The following is a 13,632-nucleotide window of genomic DNA, read 5'->3' on the forward strand; positions in this document are numbered from 1 at the left end:
GCACGTTTGGTCCGCCCTCTTAGGGCCTTCAGCCTATCTGGACCGCTCTTTGGGTCTTCGGTCTAACCGGTCCGCCCTGGGTATGTTGGCCTACAGCACAAAGTAGGACCCACCTCAACCCAACCCCAATTCAACAACCATGTGCACATAAACATATAATCATATAGCAATTCACAACTAATCAATCGATCTAGCAGATCAAATAACATAGCAGCATCCTAACCAGGATACTAACCTAACCGGTCACTAACATAGCATCATCCTATATACCAGGATACCAACCTTAACCAGGCCTCTAACATATACCATCCTAACTACCAGGATGCAGACATAGCAAAGCAATAACATAACAAACAACTACCCGAATTCCCATCCGATAAAGGGCTGACCTTGGTGCCTTAGACCCTATCGATATAGTGAGGATAACTCACCTGCAATTGCCGACTTGAAGAAATAAGACCACGCTGCTCTGACCACCAGCACGAACTCCACCACTGATCATTACCAATTAACCAAAACCAATAAACACCAATAATTACCAAAATACCCTTGGAAGTCAAACTGGTCAACCCTTGGTCCAAGTCAAATTCGTTAGTCAAAGTGAACATTCTTGGTTGACCCTACTCGCCGAGTCAACCCGTCGACTCTTCGAGTTCCTTCACTCAAAGATTCCCATCATGCGACTCAACTTGCCAAGTCGCCCCAAGACTCGTCGAGTCCAACAATACAGAGTCCCATCCTGATTAACTCACCAAGTCGTCCCTTGACTCACCAATTCGAGGATCGACAAGAAAAAGGTTAGGGTTCCACGACCAGACTCGCCGAGTCCAAGGCAATCTTCAACAGACTCGCCGAGTTGTTCTTCCAACTTTTCGAGTTCCTGCCCATCTTCATGCAACCTGTCGAGTCAACCCATGTGACTCGCCGAGTTACTATGCGACTCAAGTCTGATATCTTGCCCGACTCGTCGATTCATCTCCCAGACTCACCGAGTCCATACGTAACATCTTCATTCATATGATTTCAGGCTATTTCATTGCTTCCAATACATAGATATGGATTCCTAAAGCCAGATTCACATGTAAAGTTTCCAACTTTACGTGCATGCAAGGTTCAACAAGCTCCAATCAAGCTACAAGGAGGTTTTTAGGACAAAGATACTCTAAATAAAACCCCATGGCTTATGCTTTAAGCTTTCATAGCTCACTATTAACCTAGATCTGAAGTTGCAACTTTAGATGTAACCTCTAAACCGGAAATGGGTTCCAATCAAGCTAAAATTCCCAAAAAAAAAACCAAGAATGGATCTAGAAGGAGAAAACTCAAGGTAACGACTTGTTACCTCATAAATGTGCCCAAGAAGGAGTAGATTTCGGATCTACAATGATCTCCCGATCCTAGCCTAAACTTTAACAATGGAGGTTCACACACACTAATTAGGTTTTCTGGAACTCAAATGGGCAGTAAAGTGGCTGAGGGTTGCTATAATTTGCTTTATATAGGATACAACTTCCGGGATTAGGGTTTTCTTCCTTCAGCACCAACTCGCCGAGTCCAGCTGACGACTTGTCGAGTTGGTCACTTAACACATGACCAGAATTGTAACTCAACACGCCGAGTCTACCCATTGAATCGCCGATTCGACCTTCCTTATTTACACTAAGAACCTTAAACTTGCACTTCTAAACTTAGGGTGTTACAATTCTCTCCCATTTAAATTAGGCTTCATCCTCGAAGCCTGCTACAACACACAATTCCATATAATACTCCCACAATGCACCTCCTGGTATTAATCGACCCAAGTTCCTCTGAACACTGCTATCAAACCTCTATAAAGTCCAACTCTTCCCTTATAGAGTTACGACAACTGATTCAAGCTGGCCACCGGCTTCTTTCTCTGATAACAACTCTTATTAACCAATGATCACTCGATGATACTTTCTTCACTCCAAATCACAACAATCACTTTAATCTGACAAAGCTAGATATCACCCTTAACCATCGGGTCTTAGCCCGGTATCAAGCTGCTACCCTTTTCCTCGACTGGCATATCCTTTATCGAATTCACTTCTGGGACTTATCCCGCTCTCCTTTCCGAATCCAACTCATTTCTTTCCGAGCTGGCAGGATGACACATCCTTCAGCTCCTAAGCAACTCCCATGAGCTATCCTTTGTAATCACATACACATGTTGTACCTGATCCAACATCCTCGGGCTGGAAAACCCGACACACTGATGATACCTCCAGACATCCCCAGGATGAATTACCACTATATACATAACCTCCTGATCACAATCATACAGAAAATCCAAGGCTCCATCCTTGCATCCCTTCCGAACTCCTCTGGTTCTACAATACCGGAAATTCTTCCGCAACCTCAACAAACACCCAATCCGGATGTGCTTCCGTACCACTGGCACAATCACAGTGCTCGACAACAATAATTGGAATACTTTTAATCATCCATCCATACTACTGCTTTCACTATAGTGAACCAACACTCTTTCTCGGAGCTACATACCTTTCCCTTTCCTTATCCAAGGAAGCCTACTCGACAACCTTGCCATATAAACAAGTGCCACTATGCTCATACCCCACTCTACACTATCCCTTGTAGAGTAATATGCTATTTCATGCATCACACACATTCTGAACCTGCTCGAAAGGAATCTCGGGTCCATGCACTGCCTTCCACTAACATGATCAATACTCGGGGCCAGACCTAATGTTTGCTATTGCATCGCGACATACTCAATCCATCTCCTCTTAGCTATTGCATCGCAACATACTCAATCCATCTCCTCTTATTGATATATCAACACATACATCGTCTTCAACATGACTGGACCGCCTTACCAAGCCTTTAGCCAATCTGGACCACTCTCAGAACCTTCAGCATGTCTAGACCGCCCTCTAGGGCCTTCAGCATGTTTGGACCGTTCTCCGAGCCTTCGGCCTGAATGGTACGCCCACCAACCTTCAATCTCCCTGGACAACTCAGACTATCATACATCATCTCGAACTATCCTTCCTGGGAATCTCTCCAGTACATACTATTGTAGCCCTCTAGGGGTTCCGAACACTAACTCCATTTCATCTACTCAAATCCCGGCCTAATCCTAGACCTCACAACAACTAATCACCTTTTTCGAAAACCTTGGTTTGTATCCCACCCTATTTGTCTCTCACTTACTCATACCAGCCCACACTCTTGGCTGATTGAAACATTGCTGCATCCGAAACAGCTAATCAACCTCTAATGCTTGTCGATCCTCCTGAGAATTTTCCAATTCTCCCCACTTAGAACACTAACTACCAACCACTGGTGACTCAACTGGCATAATCAATCATCCCTACTTAACACACTCCTCTTATCCATGAACTAATTTACTGTGAAACGAGCAACCTCCACAAAATCACTTCCCGACATCGCACATTACGAACTCTAAGGGAGTTCGACTCCTTGCTGAACACTTCTCAAATCACAATCGATATTCCCGACGACAAGACCATACAACCAAATTCTAACCATCAACCCATTGGATGCTAACCGTCTGCAACTTCTAGATACTAACAATCCCAACCTAACCATGAAACATGCAGAACGGAAAATAAAACACAACACCACATAAATACCAAGATAACCAGGCAACAAAGAAACGAAAACATACCCGCAATTGCATTCAGCTCTGCCCTAACCTCCTCTGCTATGAACTGAAAAGTGCACCCCAGAGCCCTCGGAGCCTCCACTTCACCCTAACCTCCACCCCTAATCCTCAAATTGGCTGGTGCTGGAGCCTGCACCGGTCTTGCAACAAGATGAGGGCAGTTGACCCTCAAGTGTCCAATCTGCTGACAGTGATAACAGATCCTCAAATCCTGAATCGGGGCTGACTGACTGCAATCCCTCGCATAATGCCCCTCTTTCCCACACTTGCGGCATGCACCACCAGACCTACAAACTCAGGTATGACCCTTCCCGCACTTCTCGCAAGTGCGGCTGCTCTGACTTCCCAAACTGGAATCAACGGTCTTGGACCGTTTCAGCATCGACTGCGACTACAGTGGGGCCTGCCTCTTCTCTCGCAACTGTAACTTAATCTCCAACTCACGCCGCCTAGCGGTCTCCTGCAACTCCAGTAATGTCTCGTACCTTTTCTTAGACACAAACTGCCTGATATCCATCTTGAGCATTCTCAGATATCGGGACATCTGAGCCTGCTCTGAAGAAAACTTAGGGCAAAACATCACCCTTTCACTGAACATCTTGGTGATCTCCATCATCGAATCCGAAGCTTGCTTCAGTTCCAAGAACTCTTGAGCCAACCTCTCTCTCTCTCTCAACCCTCGGAACATATCGAGTACTGAACATCTCCCGAAATTGATCCCAAATAACCGTGGCCTACTGTGCATCCGAATAAGATCCCGTAGTCAACCTCCATTAATCCTTCAGACCGAGCCTTAAAAGGTTCAGAGCACACTTCACCCTCTAATCAGCAAGGCATGAACACGTGAAGAAACAACCCTCAACGTATGACAACCACCTCATAGCAACGATTCGATCCTGAACTCCATCGAAAGTAGGGGCTTCATATTATCGAATTCCTGATACTGAAAACCCTGACCGACTCCTTCATCTGTCGCTGCTACAGTCGTTGCAGCTGCCACGGCAGCCGTCTCAGCAAGAGCCGCATAGCGCTCATCAAAGTACTCAACCATGGCCGTCTTGATCGACCCAAACATCTTCGGTATCTCTTCCCTAAACATGGAAGTAATATCATCATGCAGGATCCCATGAATCCTGGCATCCAACTCATCCATACTTATCTGACCACTAACCTCGGGTGGTGTTGATCCACCCTGACCGCCCTCTCCTGATCCCGATCCTGACCTGGATCCACCCTCGTCATGCCTCGTAACCACGATACTGAAAATACACCGTAAGAAAATCAGATGCTTCCACAAAAACTCGGGAACCAACCCCCTGTTGGATAAGGTGTATAAGTCCATAACTTATTTGGTATATACTTGACCCGACCGGCATGGTCCATTTGGGTTGCATCTCATCCAAACTATTAGTGATAATTTTATGAGAGTTATATGTTGGATTAATGTCTAAGTCCATAACTATAATTGGTAAGACTTGACCCGACCCGGCATGGTCCATTTGGGTTGCATGGCATCATGCACTTGGATAGACTATAATGAGAGAAATAAGACACTTATGGTTATTAATATATTATAAGTTCTAGTATATTAATAATAAGAATAATAAGATTATTTAATTAGTATTGATCAAGAATTAATCTAGGATTAATTAAGTGATCAAAAGAAGACTAATTAGATATATGGGTTGATTGTGTAAATCATCCATACTTATATAGTGGGCTAATGCTCCATGGATTATCTAGTTGGGCCAAAACCCATATGATGCCCCATGGATGCTCCATGGTGTATTTGAACCCATGGATCCAAGGAAATGGAAAGTCATGACAATTAGGGTTTACCCTAATTGTAACACTATATAAAGATATTATTCTTCCCAAAATCGGTCACTAGATTATTCTAGAGAGGGCTAACCGATTTTATGAAGTGTAGAATCCTCTCAAGTTATTCCAAGTGTATTTGGTGTTGTGTGAACCATTTGAGGTGTCACACTTGGGGCACTAAGCACTAAAGCTTCATGAAGACAAGCACCATCAAGAGGTATGTATTCTATCTTGTTATATTGATAATATTGTATGCTAGATTAGGATAATACCTTGGATGTTCATATTTGCATGTATAATAGAGAAAACATAGATCCAAGGTATTTAGGGTTGCATGTACACTTAGGAGTGTTAGAATGCTCATAACCCAACAGTGGTATCAGAGCCTAGGCTTGTTTTCTTGTTATACCTGCAATAGAAGCTGGAAAATCGAGTTTTGATGCTGTCAGCCCAGCTGACTCGCCGAGTCCATGAAGGGACTCGACGAGTCCAAGGCAAAATGCATCCAACTCGCCGAGTTGTGTTCATGCACTCGACGAGTTGGACCCCAGACAGCATATCTTCGAGGTTTTTGGCTAGAAATGGACTAGGAACATTACCCTAAGTTGTTTTGAACCTATAAACTTGTTTTTAAATGTGGTAATGTTCATGCTAATCCATTTTCAAAGATAATTGTCAATAGATTCATGTTTTGTATTAGTTTAAAGGTTAGACTAATTACATGAAAAAGTTTGATTTGAATTATCTTGTTCTTATGAGTTGCTTAGATTAATAGAAAAGTTGAGTGAAAAAAGTTGTTTTCAATCCAAATTAATCTAAGAGTTGAGTATAAAATGTGTTTGTGTAACTTATCCTTAAGTTACATGAAGAGTCACATTAAAGACTCATAAAACTCATAAAGTTGGCAAAGGTTACAAAAAGATGAAGAGTCTTGTCCTTAAGTTATGGAGGTTCAAGAGTCACTTCATTAATAAATAAATAAATAAAATATGTAACCTTAATTAATTCCATAAGTTATAAAATAAAGAAAAGATTAATTCTTTATTAGTTTAAAGTCTTCCATAATTTGTCCACAAGTTATGGAACTTGAAGAGTTTTTGGATTAAAACTACTTTAAATACATAAGTTATGGAATTAATTAGTTTTGAATAGTTTCAAAACTTGCCCTCAAGTTTTGGAATTTGTAAAGTTTTCTCTTATGAATACTTTAATTCCAAGTTAGCCCTTAGAATTTTAAAAGTTAAAATTCAACCCTTATAATTTATAATATTATAAGTTAATAATATTTATATGTATAAGAGTAAAGTCGGTCTTACCGCTAGTACGCCTCATTCACGAAACCGGTCTATAAGGTGGGTATAAGGTTGTTGCCTATAAAATGGCAACTTAATGGGTGTCCACTCTCACCCACCGCTCGCTTGACTGGTGGAGGGTCGTTAGCCGAACGGGTTTGACATGACTATAATTCTCCCTTCATTAAAAGTATTAATGATAAATACTAAGTAACTAAACTTTTAATAATACCCAATCTTAGTTACTTAGAAAAATGTGAATAAGGTGCTAATCCATGAAATTACACTTTGCACTTTGTTTAAGTCGGTTAGTGGAGCGCGTGTGGTTAACCGGCACACTAACTCGTATTTAACAAGGTAGGCAAAGGGTAACTTAATGTTTATCATAGTATCGATGGAGCGTGTGTGGTTAACCGGCACATCGATTGAGGGATAAACACTTAAGGGTACCTAGTAATTTGCATGGTTACTTCACACCTTGTTTTGTGATCCTCGACATCCCAGTCACAAAACCTGAAGGGCACACTCGAGATTGAAACATGCCATTGAACAGTTCAATGAATCTCAAAAGATCTAGGAGTTTCAAAACCAATTAAAACCTAATAATACATTTCGTTTATCTTGGTGGAAATTGGTGAATCGTCATTCACCTACCTTCAAATTGTTTTATAGCTTGGATTACGGCATACCTCTTCTAAGTTATAAAATAGTTTGTTGGGTCCTAGACTTAATATTTTCATATTGGGTGTCATATTAAGGACTCAAAGATCAACTATCTTGAATATCTCCCATAACATGTCTGGTTTAGACATTTATGATCTTCCCAAATCTCTTGAAACAAGCTTTCCTAAATGAAGATGATGTCCCATGGAAATCATACTTCTTTCTCCTCCTCCAATTATTCTCCCTACCCCACAAGTTCTTGAAAAGTTTAAGGTCACTCAAGCCCTATTGGCAAGGCAAGGTCTAGGTGTGATCACATCTTGGAGATGTAGTCACATATTGACAAGCCGGGAGAGTTGGGTGTCAAAGTCTTGAGAAAGTTGGTGGTTCAATCACTTTCTAAGTCACATAGTGAGTTCCTTTGGGACACCTATGAAATAGACTATGACAAGACCCTTAATGATCTTATCTTTTGTTAAGATCAACATCCTGAAACTTTATGGACATTGGCAATGGTGACACTGGAAATACAGAAAAAAGCATTCTCTTCCCAATGGAAAGGGATCGGCCATAGTCAACTCGGTTGAACAAATGGTAAAGAGAAAAGCTAAGTCTGTGATAGTCCTATGTACCATTATCAAAGGTTCCATATGTTTATATTGCCAAAGTAAGGGTCATTAGTTGCGAAGCTGCCAAGTTTACCAAAGGATGTTAAAGTCAATAAGATTGACTCTACTTCAGGTAAAGTCCACTAATCTAACTCTGTTAAGTTTCTATTCTGAGATTCCGGATACATGATGTGACTGGGTCACATGGTAATGTTTTAAGAATCAAAGAAAAGTAAAGGAACTTAAAGAAAGAATATGCTGAATCTGATCGCATAGATGGATTTCTATCGCGTAGTTTGAAAATCGGATTCTTGAGCTACTTCTTAGGAGTTATGAGATATTGCTAAGGAATAGATAACAACAAATTTTCATATGGATTGTAAGGATAAGTTTTTCCGCATAGTTTTAAAATAAAAGAAAATTTTGATTTTATTTATTTTAAATATCCTTACAATGGCATTTGAGGGAAAAAAAATTGTTGCTTATATGATTCCATTAATAGCAAGAGTGGAAATATGAAATTGATTCCTTCATTTGTGGTAATGTCTAAATTTACCAAATAAGGAAAGATTCTCATCACCCAAGTCTCAATTGGACCGGAACTTGGAATCATGCGAGTTGTATAGCATGATGAATGAGAACTTTCAAGTATTGGAAAAATTAAGACTAATTACTTGTTCACATGGATGTGTGAGTCAAGTAATGGACTAAGGGATCGAGTACATAGTCATGTGCACTGATTAAGTCCACCACAAAAGATGTAAGGCTATTCGTCATAGTTTACTAAAGCTCAGTAAATATGATTATACTTACAAGCTTAAGTGTAACTCTGAGACATTGGAAAAGGTTCCAATGCATAGCAGAGCGGATAAGAAGAATCAAATTAGGCAGAAGGATAAAAGTTTCTCAAATCTGAAAAGATGGGAGAGTACTTTAGTATCAGTTTTGTGATCATCTTAATGATTAAGAAACCATATCAAAATTAGTTCTCTAAGGAAGTCTTAGTGCATTCTTATGACTAAGAAGAAGGGATCTTGAGTTGTTGAAATGGTTAAATCAAGAAGATGAGTCATACTTCGTTCCAATACAAGTCTTGGAGTCATACTCCAAGATTGTAATATGAGTGACATGTCTTAAATAAGGTTTAAAACACTTGACAAATGTAAGGGTAAAAGTTTTCTACTCTTGTACATTTGAAATTGGTAAGTTGTGATGTTTTGGATAAAACAAAGACCAACTTCGGCCAATTGTGTGAAGTGTTTGTCTTGATTAGAATCCACACTATCTCTTGGATGTTTGACAAGGAAGTCTTATAGGTCAAGAGGACAGTGGGAGTCTTAAAGGTCTTGAAAGTCTCAAGAACTAATCAAGAATAAAACCTAAAGTTCTTCACTAGCACACGATTTAAGGTTTATAACCTATCGTGTTGACATATTCTGTGCCCATTCCAGTTAAAGTTGGCTTTACATATGAGTTCTTAGAGTTCTCAATGTGTTGCACAACAACTCGGAAGCAATGGTAGGCCCTTGAGCTGCCAGGTGGCAAGAAATTAAGATTGAGTTCAATCCATATGGTTTTGGATTTGTCATTATCCTTGTCTTGTGATTATGGTTTTGACAAATTCATATGGGTAGGAACTCATACACCATTAAATCTAAGTGTCATAAGGTTTCTCTCCGATTCATGAAAATGATGGTGAGGAAACACTTCCACTAAGTAGATTTTAGCTAGATAGCAATTGTGATCTCAAAGTCGTTAGTGGAGCGTGTGTGGTTTACCGGCACACTAACTTGGACTTGTGAGAAATGGCAAAGGTCAAAACGATCAAGACTATGATTACGGCATCCCTTTTCATAGTTCTTAAAATTGTTTTGACACACCCACAAGCTATCTAAGGAAGGTGTATGTTTTTGATAAAGTTTTATCAAAACAATTTAATATCAGAAATCTGAACTTTGGTAAGAAAGTCAATAAAGTATTGATTTCTAGAAGTCCAGTGATTTCTGAGTACATGTCAAAGCTAGTGGGAGCATAAGTGTTATGCTTATAATCATCATGTTAGTGGGAGCATGAAAATTACGATAAGTATTGCAAGCTAGCAATGTTAATTATAGAAAACAAAAGGTTTCAATTGGGAAAAAGTTGTTTTGCTATAATTAAGGGAGAGGAAATTATACTTCATCTCAAATCTATAAGCTTAGATCGTGAGGTTTTAATCATTTAGTCAAGGATATATATGAATTTCATGTTGGAATGGCTCAACATAAGGAAATTCTGTATATGGGTCCATTATTTGCGTTCTTAAATTCGATTATGATTACGGCATCCCTTTTCATAATTTGAATTATGAGAACTTGGCAAATAGAAATGGAAATGTTATAGCAAAAGACTGGTTTAGTCTTTATGTGAGACATCATGAATCGTGTCCCATATGCTTCGGATATAGGATCGATTACATGTGCTATATTCATCCTTTCTAAAAATTTCCAAATGGCTGGGGCATTAAGAATGGAAAAGGTTTAGAACTGGATATGACTAAAAGGATTAAACAATTGTCGAGGACAATCTAAGGTTTACCAAAGATTGGTTGCTCAAGGACAGTTGGAAGTATAGTGATAATTCTGGAAGGACCATATTGACATAATCTGTAAGGAGGCAACTCTTGTTCAGAAGTGATAGTCGAAATGGAATCTGGAAATGTTTCAAAGTTAGAATTTTCAATCTGTGTAAGATTAAGGAAACTTAATGCAAGAAGGATGGTTCCAAGGACTTGATCTCCTTTGGAATGCTCTGTAATGATTGTCGTTAAGTCTTTCTGACTTTGTGCATAATCATTACAAGAGGATCGATGCATATAAGTTTAGAATCTAACAGATTTCAGTAAATGGCATGAATTTGGAATTCTTGCATTTGCAGTAAGGATTTGGGAGTGTGAAAAGAGAATCATTGAAGTTATGTTCATTTGATCTAGTTCACAAAATAAAGATCATAGTCAAACATATTATGCATACTTGGTGTATGGCATGACTATTGTTTAGAAAACATAGTGTGCATGCTTGGAGCATGGGACAACTATTGTTTTAAATTCAAGAATAATGTTGATAGCTGAAACAATATACAATGAATAATGTGTAATCATATGGTGATAAATAAAAGGAGTTTTATTTATATTCATAAGTTCTGAGACCATATTGGATTCAATTATTATTGTGTTTCACTTTGCATGTTTTGACTTCCCGAATAAACTAGGTTATTCTTCCGGAATGACTAAGTTATTCAAACCATCCACAGTCGGTCATATGTTGGAAGTAGATATGAATTAAGACTGTCATGGGTTGGCTTGTAGAGGTCTAAGTTGTTGGACAAAGGGCTACAACACTCATGAGTTCTCATAAGTTCTGAGTATTGGATTCAACCCGCGCTCATTGGAATCACTTCATGGATTTTATCACGAGTGATCATGAGACGATAATATCTTATATTCTTCAAACCTAGAGATATGAGTTGTTACTATGAGTTGGTTGTACATTGATTGCACGAAACTGCATTTGGTAACTCGGTGCTATAAAACGTGCTTTTGTGTATGATTCAACAAGTAGTAGAACAAGCCATGTGAGTCGAAGTTTATCCATTCCTTTTACCTTCGGGATGAAAGCGATATATGTGGGCCCCTCGATGATTTGATGATGACAAATGGAAGTGCTCGGCCGGGCCAGGACTGATTTGATTTGTTCAATTAGTCAGTCGTCATAAATTGGAAATCGGGAAACAACTAATGGACAGAGAGAATGATTATAATCCATGTCTCAGTCCATATGATATCTAGAATGGAGGAATATATGATCCCTTATCTAATGGACAAGTCGTTGACAAAGATCAGAGTTCATCTACAAGGTCAGAGTTCGACAGAAGCTTTTGAGAGCTACGATTGCCGGTTGGTTCCTGAAGTCATACGCAATAATAGTTTTAGACTTATCCAAGTGGGAGACTGTTGGATTAATGTCTAAGTCCATAACTATAATTGGTAAGACTTGACCCGACCCGGCATGGTCCATTTGGGTTGCATGGCATCATGCACTTGGATAGACTATAATGAGAGAAATAAGACACTTATGGTTATTAATATATTATAAGTTCTAGTATATTAATAATAAGAATAATAAGATTATTTAATTAGTATTGATCAAGAATTAATCTAGGATTAATTAAGTGATCAAAAGAAGACTAATTAAATATATGGGTTGATTGTGTAAATCATCCATACTTATATAGTGGGCTAATGCTCCATGGATTATCTAGTTGGGCCAAAACCCATATGATGCCCCATGGATGCTCCATGGTGTATTTGAACCCATGGATCCAAGGAAATGGAAAGTCATGACAATTAGGGTTTACCCTAATTGTAACACTATATAAAGATATTATTCTTCCCAAAATCGGTCACTAGATTATTCTAGAGAGGGCTAACCGATTTTATGAAGTGTAGAATCCTCTCAAGTTATTCCAAGTGTATTTGGTGTTGTGTGAACCATTTGAGGTGTCACACTTGGGGCACTAAGCACTCAAGCTTCATGAAGACAAGCACCATCAAGAGGTATGTATTCTATCTTGTTATATTGATAATATTGTATGCTAGATTAGGATAATACCTTGGATGTTCATATTTGCATGTATAATAGAGAAAACATAGATCCAAGGTATTTAGGGTTGCATGTACACTTAGGAGTGTTAGAATGCTCATAACCCAACAGTGGTATCAGAGCCTAGGCTTGTTTTCTTGTTATACCTGCAATAGAAGCTGGAAAATCGAGTTTTGATGCTGTCAGCCCAGCTGACTCGCCGAGTCCATGAAGGGACTCGACGAGTCCAAGGCAAAATGCATCCAACTCGCCGAGTTGTGTTCATGCACTCGACGAGTTGGACCCCAGACAGCATATCTTCGAGGTTTTTGGCTAGAAATGGACTAGGAACATTACCCTAAGTTGTTTTGAACCTATAAACTTGTTTTTAAATGTGGTAATATTCATGCTAATCCATTTTCAAAGATAATTGTCAATAGATTCATGTTTTGTATTAGTTTAAAGGTTAGACTAATTACATGAAAAAGTTTGATTTGAATTATCTTGTTCTTATGAGTTGCTTAGATTAATAGAAAAGTTGAGTGAAAAAAGTTGTTTTCAATCCAAATTAATCTAAGAGTTGAGTATAAAATGTGTTTGTGTAACTTATCCTTAAGTTACATGAAGAGTCACATTAAAGACTCATAAAACTCATAAAGTTGGCAAAGGTTACAAAAAGATGAAGAGTCTTGTCCTTAAGTTATGGAGGTTCAAGAGTCACTTCATTAAAAAATAAATAAATAAAATATGTAACCTTAATTAATTCCATAAGTTATAAAATAAAGAAAAGATTAATTCTTTATTAGTTTAAAGTCTTCCATAATTTGTCCACAAGTTATGGAACTTGAAGAGTTTTTGGAGTAAAACTACTTTAAATACATAAGTTATGGAATTAATTAGTTTTGAATAGTTTCAAAACTTGCCCTCAAGTTTTGGAATTTGTAAAGTTTTCTCTTATG

This window comes from Lactuca saligna, chromosome 7, assembly GCF_052625555.1.
Source record: "Lactuca saligna cultivar CGN05327 chromosome 7, ASM5262555v1, whole genome shotgun sequence".
NCBI lineage: Eukaryota > Viridiplantae > Streptophyta > Magnoliopsida > Asterales > Asteraceae > Lactuca > Lactuca saligna.